At 39.6% G+C, this 14,022-nt stretch overlaps 1 long non-coding RNA gene and 1 pseudogene across 1 annotated transcript; both read right to left on the bottom strand.

Moving 5' to 3' along the window:
• The window catches only part of LOC141418144 (gamma-tubulin complex component 5-like), a 248,661-nt pseudogene that overhangs the window by 150,446 nt on the left and 84,193 nt on the right, over positions 1 to 14,022 (bottom strand).
• On the bottom strand, positions 5,493 to 11,000 carry LOC141417407 (uncharacterized). Its single transcript, XR_012441955.1, has 3 exons — positions 10,892 to 11,000; positions 9,525 to 9,962; positions 5,493 to 5,582 (listed from the first exon to the last, which is right to left on the bottom strand). It is a non-coding gene; the product is annotated as an uncharacterized lncRNA (long non-coding RNA).

The raw sequence follows: 14,022 nt of genomic DNA on the forward strand, positions 1-14,022 counted from the left end.
TCTCATTTCTTTTAAAGATTGAAATGTGCACACACAGACACATATGAAAGAGACACCAATTATACTATATGTTTTATTCTATCCTTCTGAGTTGAGCCTAGAACAGATATATGTTTGCTTTTCTAGTCCATTTCTGCAAAGAGTCAGAAGAAACTGACATTAGTTGCCTCTAGGGAATGATGCACCTAGTGGCTGCGAGACCAACTTATCTCTATATACTCCTGTGTACATTTAGAATATGGTTATATGCCACATTAGTAAATTACTTGCATTAAAATTAAATGTCATTAGACAAAGATCTCTTTAAAAGGAAACAAGTAACAGAAATCAGAAGGAATATGTAGACCCCATCACCACCCATCTATGGAAGGACCAAGATTCTTACCTCAGCAAGCTGCTGCCAACTCCTGCAATACCACCCCTGTACCTTAGACCTTGGGCATGTGCCATCCAGGGACAGGAATTTAGGGCCATTCCATCCTTGTCCTCATCCTTCCTCAATTCTCTTCCTCTACTCTCACCTTCTTTTAAAAGGGTCCTTTTCACACTGTCATCAACCTACAGTATACTTTCTACTAAGTTTCTGTGTTTGTCCAAATGCTTCCTAAATTAACATAGTCACCACCCCATCCTTCCTGGTTTATCAAAGGCTAGAGACAGAAAACAATTTCTAAAAACCACACACAATCCACAGAAAACTGCATATTCCTTTTATGTGACAGATAGCTACAGGTTGACAAAGCATTCCACATACATCATTCCACAGAATTCACACATCCACACCAATCCTGGCAAACACAACAGCTGCCAAACTGGATTAACTCAGGCTTCAGGAATTACACAACCAGCACTAACCAAACCACTATCTTAGGTTGCTTTTCTACCTGCTCTGGCTGATTGGCTGGTATTTCTCACAAGTGACAACTCTGGGCATTCAGCATGTTGATGGTGCAAATGACACCAATGGGACACCTTCCTTCTTGGAGCAGATGGGGGGGCATAGATTTCCTCAGGAATTATCCAGAGAGCACAATGTGGGTGTGGGGAAGGAAGGATAGGGCCAGGGGGCTCCCACTACCAAGCCTAGACTGGGACATGAAGGATTCATTCCCACAGAGGAGCAGGGCTTTGGCCACCACCAGAGAGGGTGTCAGGCATGCTCTGCATGCTGGGGAATGAACCCTGGAGGAGGGAGTGTAAGCAGATTGTTGGCTCAGAGGCACATGAGAGAGAATGAAGCATGCATGCACAAAATGTGCATGGCAGAACTGTACTTGTGATGCCTGCAACTTAGAAAGGTGACCCTGGCACCCACCATCAGGAAGAAGAACATGCAAAAAAGATAAAGTTTTAGTTCTCTAGCAAAGGAAGCTAGAAACTCCAGGAGGGGGAGGAGGGTGCTTCAGAGATCCTGGATATAGGAAAGGAGTATGGTGGCTTGGGCTACTGTTAGGGTAGGGGTGATGGGTTTACCAGTTATGTCCATGTACAGGTCATCCTGGTGCTCCAGATGGTTCAAACACTAAACCCACAAAAACAAAAAATGTGGTATATCCACACTATGGGATATATTCAGCCAAAAAAAGTACTGACACATGCTACAAAATGGGTGAACCTTGAAAACATGCTAAATGAAAGAAGTCAGACACAGAGATCACATCTTATATTATTCAATTTATGTAACATTTCCAAAATGAAATAAACAGAGAAAAAATAGATTAGTGGTTGGTTAGGGCTCTGTGAAAAGAGGAGTAACTATAGGTGATAGTTTTAAGCAAAGGAAAGTGTCTTAAATTTACTGTGGTTGTGGCTGCCAAGCTCCTACAATATGCTAAAAGCAACTGAACTTACTTTAAAGGATTACTTATCTCAATAGACAGGTTTCCAAGGGGGAAGGGCAGGGGAAGGAAAGAGGAAGTAAAAGTCCTGGAAGTCTATGTTATCTCTACTTTGAGTGTGTATGAGTCCATGTTAGATATTTTCTTCTTACCCATTGAGACAGACAGTTCACCCTGTTAACCCGAAGTCTTGAATTTAGTGTGGTGTCCTCCCCTCTGCCTGTAGGTTGTACATTCTGTTCAGTTCCTGGAAAGCTGACTTCTAGATACTGTTTCTCTATTTCAGTCTTGGCTATCACACTAACAGGTCACTACTACCCTTATAGCACCCTGATCTCAAAACCCTTGTAGGAGTATCAGCTCCTCCTTTTTTATCACAGTCCACATAAATTAAGCTTACAGTTCTCATTCTTCTCCACAACTTAAGAATTCAGGACAAACACCTTTAAGATACAGGGTCCTGTTACCTTGGCAAAATTTATATACCCTTCATGAAGCACCGTGAATTGAGATTTCAGTGTTTTCACTCAAATGTCATAACAAGAAGATTATCTTTGGAGTCTTTAATAGACTCTCTCTTCCTTATAAAAGGTCCTATTTTGGGGTCATGCACAATGGCTCATGCCTGTAATCCCAGCTTCTTGAGAGGTAGAGATGGGAAGATCACAGTTCTAAGCCAGCCTGGGCCAAAAGTTAGGAAGGCCCTATCTCAAAGAACAACTTGGGCATGATAGTCAACACCTGTAATTACAACACGTGAGAGTCAAGGTGAGAGGATCATGCTTGGAAGCTGTCCAGGGAAAGCAAAGAATGCTATCTGCAAAATAACTAAAGTAACATGTGTTGGGAGCATGGCTCAAGAGGTAAAGTGCTTACTTAGGAAGCAGGAACTCCTGAATTCAAAACCTCAATACCAAGCACAAAACAGACATACAGATTAAAACTAAGAATTAGAATACAAGATGTATATAAATCAACACAACTATGCCCACCTGATTTGTGACAAAGGCACCCAACACATATGATGGAGAAGAGACAGCCTCTTCAACAAATGTTGCTTTGGAAACTGGATATCTGCATGCACAAACTGAAATTAGATCCATGTCTTTCACCCTGTACAAGTATCAACTGTAAATGGATTAAGGACCATAATAAGACCTGGAACTCTGAATCTAGTGCAAGAAAGATCAGAAACTACAATGGAATTAATAGGCATAGAAAATGACTTTCTTAATAGAATTCTAATGGCTCAGCAACTAAGAGAAAGGATTGACAAATGGGACTACATGAAACTAAAATGCTTTTGAACAACAAAGGAAATAGTCACAAGAATGAAGAGGCAGCCCACAGAAAGGGGGAAATCTTTGCCAGCTACACATCTGAAAGGAATTAATACCGAGAATATACTCAAAAACTAAACTCCCTCCAAATCAATGACCCAATGAAGACATACACAAATGAACTGAACAGAGCTTTTTCAAGGGCAGAAGTCTAAATGACCAAAAACGAAATAAAGAAATGCTCACCAACCCTGGTCATATAGGAAACACAAATCAAAACCATACCGAGATTCCACCTCACTCCTGTTAGAATGGCTATCATCAAGAATACAAACAACTAATGTTTTTAAGGATGTCTAAAAAAAGGAACCCTCATATGCAGTTAGTGGGAATGTAAATTAGTACAACCAGTATGGAAAACAGTATGGAGGCTCCTCAAAACTAAAAGTAGAATTGCTGTGTGATCCAGCATTATCATTCATTAGGGATATCCCTGAAGGAATGCAAGTAAGGTTACAATAAAGACACCTACACATCCATGTTTACTGCAGCATAATTCACAACAGCTAAGATATGGAAACAGCCAAAATACCTCACTACTGATACATAGATAAAAAATTGCGGCATTTGTATACAATGGAATTTTATTCAGCCTTAAATAAGAATGAAATTTTGTTGTTTGCAGGTAAATGGATGGAACTGGAGAACATCAACTTAAGTGAAATTAGTCAGGTTAAGAAAACCAAAGGCCACATGTTTTCTCTCACACATGGACTAGAGATCTGATACACGTACAAGCAGTATTATGAACAATAGGTCTCACTAAGGGGAGCTAATTTATGAGAGAGAGAGGTTAAAAGGAGGAGGTTAAGGAGTTCAATATGGTTGTTGTACTTTCTGTACAAGAATGCAGAATTTTTAAACCTTTTGAAACTACCATAAGAAGGGGAATAAAGTAGAAAGACAAAAAATAGAGGGAATGAACCAACTTGTGTTATAATGCATACATATATATATTTATATATCCACATACGTATATGGAAATGTCAAAATGAAACATCCTATATAGCTATCTTAATGAAACAAAAATGTGCTGGACACCAGTAGCTCACACCTGCAATCCTTGTGACTCAGGAGGAAGAGATAAGGAAGATCATGGTTCAAAGACAGCTTGGGCAAATAGTTTGCAAGACCATATCTCAAAAACACCTATCACAAAAAAAGGGCTGGTGGACTGGCTTAAGGTATAGTCCCTGAGTTCAAGCCCCAGTTCAGCCCACAACACCAAAAAAAAACAACAAAAAATTGCTTTTTGTTTTCAAAACTGGAGAATGGAAATGGAAAACAAGTCCTGTATAGGGAGTTGATACTTGTGGGAGGGGTGAGGATATAAGGAAAGGATGTAGGATATGGTGTAAATACAATATATTCATGTATGAAAATGGAAAAATGAGACCTGTTGAAACTATTCAAGGAATGGGGAGAGGGAGGATAAAGGAGAATGATGGCGGGATTAATTCAACTATGGCATATTATAAGAATGTTTTGTAAATGTCACAATGTACCACCACTACAATAATTTTTTTAAAAACTCAGTAATGTAAAAAAAATTTTAATCATTGTGTTCAGCTCACTGAGCTTCAGAAAGAGAAATTATACAACCACACTTAATCAGCCAGTTTTCCTACAAACAACACCCATATGACTTACTATGTATGTTACTTCTGATGACATTGTACCTCCTCACAAACATTATACCACTGATATCACCCAACAGCAGATGTGAAGAACAGAGCTCTAAGCTCCAAACACCTCTGACAATAGCTGCACAAGCACAAGTAATCATTCAAATTCTGCATAGATTTCCCTATAAAATAAGAAGGTTGGTTTAAATGACATATCAGGTCAGTTTGGGTTCTAACAGTCTATTAACATTTTAGGTCACTTTTGCTCCACTGGGCAGTTCTCAAGTTCCTGATCCACAGGAGATGAGTGAATTTTTTTTCTTGTTTACTATGCTAAATGTTGGAGAAATCTGTTACACAGATATATGTAATTAATAGATGGAAGATGACAGGCCCATGTGCGAACTACTGGTGGAATCCAAGACTTCTCCACAACCTCAGGGGCTTGCACTGGGTGCCCTGGGGCATCTTGATACCTGCCCTGCAATAAAGCATCTATGGCCTCTGCAAAAATCCTATCAATGCATTTGGTGGGGTCTTGACAAAAAAATTCTTAAATGATACATATATGCTAAGGGAGCCAGGGCTCATGAACTCATCCTCAACTCAGTCACTGCTAGAGGTTGGTGTATGGAAATTGTTTATATCATAGAAGAAAGATCTCTTATCACAACATGCTCTTTAACTGACCTGAATTTGTAGAATCTGAAATTCAAGTTGAAAAGTATCCATGTGGTAATTTCCTGATAATTTCTGTCACTGTACAACTTTCTTCATATCTGTAAATTAGAAAAAGAAGAATTGTCAATGGAATTTTATTCAGTTACAGAAAAGAATGAGATTTTATCCTTTGCAGGGAAATAGATGGAACTGGAGATTATCTTAGGTGAAATTAGCCAGGTTCTGAAAGCCAAACACTGCATGTTTTCTCTCAGATGTAGAATATAGGCACAATGAAAATACAAAGAATATTATGAAAAACAACTCAATCTAAGGGGAAATCACTAAGAAGAGAAAGAACATTTAAAAGAATGAAGGAAAAAATGTGAATATGGTTGATGTATTTTCTATACAATAATGAACATAGAAGGGGAATAAAGTACAAAGGACAAAAGGAAGGTATGAAACAATTTGGGTTATAATACATATATACATGGAAATGTCACAGTGAAACTCCCTATAGAGCTATCTTAAACAAAAATACCTTTTTTTTTCAAAAAAAGAGAATAGACCCAGTCCCATCAAAAACAAACAAATAAACTTACAAAAAACACAAAACAAGAAAGTAAAACTGGCCCTGTCTGGGGGTTAGTTACAGTGCGAGCAGGATTATAAGTAAAGGGCTGTGAGGGTGAATAGGATGTAAATTTTATGTACTCATGTATGAAAATGGAAAAATGAGACCTGTTAAACTATTCCAGGAATACGGATAGAGGAAATAAAGGAGAATAATGGAAGGGATGAATTTAAATATGATATATTGCAAAAAATTTTTGTAAATGTAACAACATATACCCAGTACAACAGTGTTCAATAAAAAATATTTAAAAAAAGAAAAACAATACCAATCCACCAGACCCTTTGTGTGTTGAGTAATTTCAATATAGGTTGTGGAAACTATTTGCCAGAGATGGCTTTCAACTGTGATCCTCCTGTTTCTACCTGCTGAGTAGAGAGAAATGCAGGTATATGTCACAGGCAAACAGCCTGAATTTCAATATATTACTATTGGTTTTTTATCACATTTGTATCTATTCCTAAACAATATAGTGATTCATTTTGGATGGTTTTGAACTGTTTATTCTTTTAGGGGTTCACTGTACTTCTTTAACCTAAAGATTTATGGATTTGGACTGGAGGTGTTACTAAAGGGGTAGAGCAACTGCTTTGCAAGTGAAAAGCTCTGAATTCAAACCCCAGTATGACCAGTCCCAACAGTCCCACCAAAAACAAAAAGTCTATAAAGATCTATAATCTTAAGGAAATTTAGAAAAAGAATTTAAGCATTGAGTATATATTTAGCAAAATTAGTGAACACCACTAATTTCCTTCAAAATAATCCTTCAAATAATCAAAATAATCCTTCAAAATAATCAAATAAGAAGCCCACACATTCATGCTTCACAACATAATTTTAGAGCTCACAAATTGTTAAGAACAATCCTAGTTAGTACAGTGCTGAGATATCATGAAGAAAAATAGTTAAGAACAGAGGCTGGGCAGAGTGGTTCATGTTCGTACAATACCAGGTACTTGGTAGGCAGAAATCAGAAGGATCTCAGTTCTAATCCAGTGAAGGCAAAAAGTTAGTGAGACCTGGCCTGGTGATATGGCTCAAATGATAGACTGCCTGCCTAGCAATTAAAAGGCCCTGAGATCAAACCCCAATACCACAAAATAAAATGCCAAAGGTTAGCAAGACCCCATCTCAACCAGTAAGCTGAGCATGTTATTTTGTGTCTGTATTCTTATCTGTGTCCCCAAAAATAATCCCATCTGTCTGACATGGCATAGGGAGGAGGACCAAGTTCTGAGGCCCACCCTGGGTAAAAACTCAAAAGGCCATGTCTGAAAAATAACTTAAAGAAAAAAGGGCTAGGGGTGTGGCTCAAGTGGTAGAACACCTACCAAGCAAGTAAGAGTCACTGACTTCAAACATTACTATTATTAAAAATTTTTAAAAAGGTAAGAACAGAATCTGAGAATGCATTGCTTTCCTAGCATAGTCAAGGAACTGGGTTCAATCTCCAGCACTGGAAAAAAAAAAGAAAAATTAAATGAAAAACTATTCTTACATTCTTAATACTTGCAGGCACACTTAATTTTGAACTTCAACCTCATTATTTTGGAAATCAACTCATAATGAAACAAAACTGATGATATTCAAATCAATCATCATATTCAGCAAAGGATATTCCAAAAGAATTCTAACAATTTTGGAGAAATGAAAACATAACCACCTCAAAGGATACATTCTTCAAATACCACTATTTGATTGACTGTCTTCTAATGTATTCATTAATAATCCAGAGGAACTGTAACAGCACAATTATGTCAATTGAAGGAGATGACTTCAAATTATTGTCTTTCAAACAGCACCTGACACAGTGACTCAGGCAGACACAGTATGAATTTGTTGATTAAATAAACATGTGATGACCTCAACACCAGATCAAGCTTTTTGGCTGTCAATTTGCTCAGTGTATCAAAAATCTGTCAAAAAATAGAATTATAAAAACCATTTTGAACAATGCTGTATCACTGGGCCTCAGGAACAGTCACGTTTACCTGCCAATAATTTTTTCTGTTTTGTAACAGAGCATAACCTGGTAAATGTAATCTTCAATGTCAGGGCTCTCAGGCATTTTTATGCTGTGAAGCTCATCAGCTGTTCCACTTTTTGTGATATCATCTAATTATTTATAAAGTACAGGCTCATTTTTGTGACAAAAGAGAATTTGAAAACCAGTGACACAAAACACTGTATAATCACATTGTTTATTCTCATCTAGATTTCACTTGTGTACTTGCATCAGACTGCATTCTTTTACTATTTAAATGCTTCCCTCCCAGTACCATTCCTCTTGCCAAATTATATCACTAATCACTCCCACAACTATTTTGATTTATGGATTTAAAATATTACTTCTTGGGTCAGAGAGGTAGCTCAGTATGTGCAAAGGTTCTGGGTTTAATCTTTAGAACAGAGGGGAAAAAAGAATGTGAGAGTGTATATGTATTCTTTATTATACTTTTTATTATTTTCCAAGTTTGCTAAAATAAGTACATATTACTCATAGAGAAGAAAAGTATTTCCTCTCCTGTAATATCTTTGTCTGAAATCTCCTTTATAGCTACAGGAGTTTTTTTAAGACCTTGAAGTTTTACATCTGGCTAGCCTTACTCTATTTCTTTTTGCACTGGTAATGAAATTTGAACTCAGCCCTCATGCATGGTAGTCAGGCACTCTAACTGCTTGAGCCACTCCACCAGCCTATACTCTCTGTACTTTCAGCACCCATCTCTTCCTTCAAGTAGTTAAGGTCTCTAAATTCCATCACTCCATTTCTATAAATCAAAATACCCCTGCAGTGAGCTGCCTAAGACCCTCTGAGCTGTCTCTCTCTTGCCTAAGAGTTATTTCAGTAGAAAAATCAGAAACCACTTCCAAAAATGATTTCTGCTCAATAATTGTAATTCTTGTCCAACCAAAGTTCCTCATATTCAGTTATCCAGTTGCAAGTTTAAATTAGCTTCCTCTTATCTGTCAGAGCACCATAGATCTTTGGCAATAAAACTTACTCTTTAAGTCCAGATATCTTCCTTCTGGAAAAAGCCTCAGCAGCTGAACATTTATTGACTATAGGCAATGATTGTTAGAAGTAGTGCATTACAGTGAGGCAGCTTTCATGTGAGTGAGCAACAAATTGTAAGATTTATTAATTAAAACCTGGGTTTAATTGCTCATACCTATAATGTCAGCAATTGGGCACCTGAGGTAGGAGGCCAGCCTGGGCTACATACCAAGATCATGTCTCAAAAAACCAAAAATAAGCTGGCGGCATGGCTGAAGTTGTACAGCACTTGCCTAGCATGCATGAAGCCCTAGATTCAATTCCCAATACTTAAAAGGATAAATAAAGGTGTGTTAAAAATAAAAAATCCCATATCTCTTACTTGACTAGGAAGGTTCTTAAGGACACTGTGTTGTAAATATTTACCTTAGGCAACTAAGTGTTGAGGCTGGAATGTGGCTTCAGAGTTAGAGAGCCTCCCTAGCAGACACAAAGTCTGAATTTACACCCTAGTACCACAAAAAAAAAAAAAGCATTGAGCAAATGTGATGTGCAAAAGATGCCTCTGTTTACAAGTACACCATGACAATGAACTTGCAGAATCTTAAATCTACATTTGACAACCAAGTTCCTGTGCATAATAAGGTGACCTTCAAAACTTCTTCTAGACTGAAATAATGCTCAGCCTTTTCTGTCCTCTCAGAGCTCGGTAGTCCTTGTCTTCCTGGAGGAATTTCTTGCATTGAAGGCAGTCAGCATACTTAGAATTGACATTTCTAGTCTTAAATGTCCACGCTGACTTCTCAGGTCTTTAGCAGAATCCATCCCATAGGATATGATCTGCAGATTTTCTGAAATGAGTTCCTAAAAAAGCAAGTATTAGAAACAGTTATTCCTACTACTAACAATTATTTCAGATTATACACAATTTTCCTCAAAACATTCTCATTTTGTTCCTCATAATCTCTTCACATTCAATTTAAGAATTTTCTGAAAACCAGCATGACTTACACCACAATTTCTACTTTCAACTAAAACCACCCAAATCTTAGTACTGTATTTGTAGCCCTGGGCAACACAGTGACAAACCTGGTCTCAAAACAGCATCTAGAGGTGCCCACAGTGGTCCTGGTTGCAGAGCTGCTCTCCAGGACAGCAGTGCTGAGGGAGCCAAGCCTGGGCGCATTTAGTCTCAGACCAGCTGGATGGGAAGAAACAGCGGCCTCAGGGCAGGATGAGAAGGTGTGATTCACTGTCCCCATGTCACTGGCCAAGGGTACCAAGGCACGGGGTGACTTCTTCAAGCTGTTCCTGCCCCACAGCACACAGTTCATAAGCTTCAAGGCAGAGCTCTGCAGCTTCCTCTGCACCACAATCACCAGGTCTCCCCGCGTGCTGTTGCAAAGTCGTCCATGGCTGTCCTTCCTCAGGTGCCTGGAGCCCGACCACAGCAACCCCGACCCTGTGACCTGACACACCGCATGCCCTACACACGCCGCCCACAAACCTAAGCACCACAAACCTGACTCACCGCCCGCAACAGAATACACCACCCGCTGACCCCCGCCTCCCACAGCCCAATGCACCACACACCTGATCCCTGCCGCCTGACGCACGGCTTGCCTCACCCCCCACCACCTGCAACCAGACGCACCGCCTGACCTTTCCCCTGCAGCCAGCAACCGGATGCACCACACACCTGACCCCTGCTGCCTGCAACCCTATGCACCGCCCGGCCCCACCGCCCCAGCCAGGAGGACTCGGACTCGCCGCCAATAGGAAGAGGGACCTACCGCCACCAAGCCCAGGAGGTCCAAGCCATGCTTTTGCTTCAGGCTGAGCACTGCAGCGAATCGGGAGGGCCGCTGCCTGACGCTGACCACCTTCCCCACCTTCTCAGTGCGCTGGCTTGTGGGGCGGAGCGCCCCGTAGCGGTGGAGCAGACACAGAGCGCCAAGTCCTGTGAGTGGGTGTGGAGTCTGTGCTGAGGCCCCGCCCTTCTCGAGCTTCCAGCTTTCACCACTCCAGGGTGCTCCCTGCCGGCACCCTGCCAGCAGCCATGCTGCAGTTGGTTTGGAGTGAACAAAGTTTATTGTTTACTCATCCCATTCTCTAATGCACTTTGTTTCCCTGCTCTGTGCCTGGGATGCTGAAAGCATCCTGAGACTCTATGACTGCTGCCCTGCCTACCCCAGGCACACCTTACCGCGTTTGCAGATGGAGGACAGCATGGACCCGCAGCTGGCCCTAGGCCTGCACCATGGCCACATCTCCAGGAGCCCAGGGGCTCATCCCTTGAGGACTCCACCTCACTGGTCTATAAGTCCTCCAAAGACGTCATCCTTCTCCAAAGCAACCTGATCTTTCCTGCATGTGCAATTAGCCACAGTATTTCTTGCTGTCCTCTCCTGAGTAGCTGTGATTGCAGGAATGGATCAACAGAGTTGGCTCTAATACTTTTTAGGTGTCTCTTTGTGATAAACAAGTCTATTTCTCCTGTTACTAAATATTTAGAAAACGTGTGTGCTGCAAAAATATTTTTCAATATTTTTATTTAATATTTTTAAATGAAATGGAAAGGTGGAATACTACAAATTCAACTAGCAAAAGAGAACTTTTTTGCACAGGTAAGATTTGACCTGCATGGATTTAATCGCTATTTCTTTATGTTGTTAACCATTTTATATATTCACTTCATTTCTTTGAAATTATCAAGTAATGTGCTATTAGCAAATTCACACATTGCAAGTACAACTGAATGTGTACTTGCAAGGTCTCAAGTCTGACTCTCTTTAATCCCAGACCTCATAGAGAAAGAATTCAGAGCATTTGCATGTGTGTACTTTAAACTAGTAAGATAAGTTTATTTTCTCTTTGACACAACCTTCTATGGTAATGTAGACTTTCCCCTCCTTTGTTGTGACTGTTATGGTATGATTTCCAAAAATGGCTGTTGGTCCTGTCCCACTGATGACTGTTTCCAGCTTTTCATGATTGTAGATGATCCTTGAGGATGTCTCTTATAGATGCTCAAGTGTTTCCCCTGGGTTTGTAGCAAAAAGTGGAGTTGCTGAATATTAAAGTTATATACATTTAAATTTTAATAGATGCTTCTGAGTTGCTTATACTGATTTTAACTGTTAATGCTAGTGTCATTCAAAGACATAAAGGGAAGATATCCATATGAGAGGCATAAGAATAATTATGCATGAGAATTAGAACAAGACAGTATAAGAACCATTACAGCTTTTGTCTTGTTATTTTGTTCTTATTTTGTGGTTGGTACTCAGGGCCATGTACTAACTAAGCAAGCATGCTACCACTTCCCTTGCACCACAACGCTGGCCCTTTTGCTTTTACATTGTTTTTGAGATAGGATCTTGCACTTATTCATTCTCTCTCTCTCTCTCTCTCTCTCTCTCTCTCTCTCTCTCTCTCTCTGTCCCTGTCCTTTCTTTTGGCCTGGACTGGCCTCAGATGGAGATGATCCCAAGTATTTGGGATTATAGGATTGATCCACCATGCCTGACTTGTTTTTAGATATAGAGTCTCACTAACTTTTGCTTGGCCAACCTCAAAACACAAACCTTCCATCTATTCATCCACAGTAGCTGGGATTATAAGCATGGGCCACTGCATTAGAGCTTTTAAAATTCTCAAGTTAATTTTTCAAGAAGAAATGATTACTTTGGAAACTTTAAAAATGGGAAACATTTAGGAGTGTATAGATGAAAGGGTTAGGGATGTAGCTGAGTGGTAGAGTGCTTGTCCAGCATGCATGAGGTCCTGCTTGTGATCCAGCACCACACAAAAATGAATATTACAGTGGGACTTATGGTCCATATGCCATGAAAGAGCCCTGAGATGGCTTCTGGAGCAGAGCACTTGTGTGGGAGCAAAAATAAGGAGAAAGGCCTACTGCTTAACTCTGTGCTACTCTTTCACCTACAGTGCAGTGGGGGAATATAAATAAATTATAGATCTATGGAATGTGTGGGACAGCAATCAAGTGATGTTCTAAAAGAATGTAATGATGAGTGGGAAAAATATATTCAATTATACCCATAGAGTTGTCAAATTGTGGTTTGTTTTGTCTTTTTACAGGACTGGGGTTTGAACTGAGGGCCTTGTACTTGCTAGGCAGGCACTCTGTGACTTGAACCATCCCACCCAGATTGCATTTTATAATGTATATGTTTATATAGAAAATGAAGCAGAAGTACACAAAGCATTAAAAATAGAATGTGTAATAAGGAATATGTTGGGGTTTTTTGTTGTTTGCATTTCTTTGTTTTCTAGTTATTTTCCAATGAAAATGTCTTGTGTGTTCAGAAAATAGTTCATGCTGTTAACAAAGTATTTTTGTTTTTAATATGATAGTGCTGGTTTAGGGTCCCATGAAGAGAAATGGACAACTAACTACCCTGGGTGATTCTACTTCAAAGATTGGCAGGTAAGTAAAATAGCATCCATGCATTTAGCAAATATGTATCCAAAAGGAACTATAGGAATGTAGTGTTTATTTTTCCAATTGTAAATAATACACTGTGTACCATGTCCTCTCCTTAATTTGTTTCCTTGTATGTGTTGTCTTGTTCAGCACTAAGGTAAGCCCTAGACTATTGAATAGAGTTGATTTGAATATTAAGTATAAATCTGACCTTGAGAGCCAAGTGTGAGAAATTGTCCTGAAATGAGTCCTAGCTATCAGCAACCTGAGAGATTTTTTATCTTTTGGAGACTCACGAGGGATTGTGCAGATCTTATTGTGGTAGCCTTCTTGTCTAGGCCTCTTGCAGGATACCCTGGCTGCCTCAATCCAGTGTTCTACCACCCAGGCTTGATCTGAGTCCTTCATGCTCTGGTCTCCCAGGGAGGTGGTGATGACACAGGAAACCATGGTGTCAAACTGATTGATGGTGGT

This window comes from Castor canadensis, chromosome 2, assembly GCF_047511655.1.
Source record: "Castor canadensis chromosome 2, mCasCan1.hap1v2, whole genome shotgun sequence".
Lineage (NCBI taxonomy): Eukaryota > Metazoa > Chordata > Mammalia > Rodentia > Castoridae > Castor > Castor canadensis.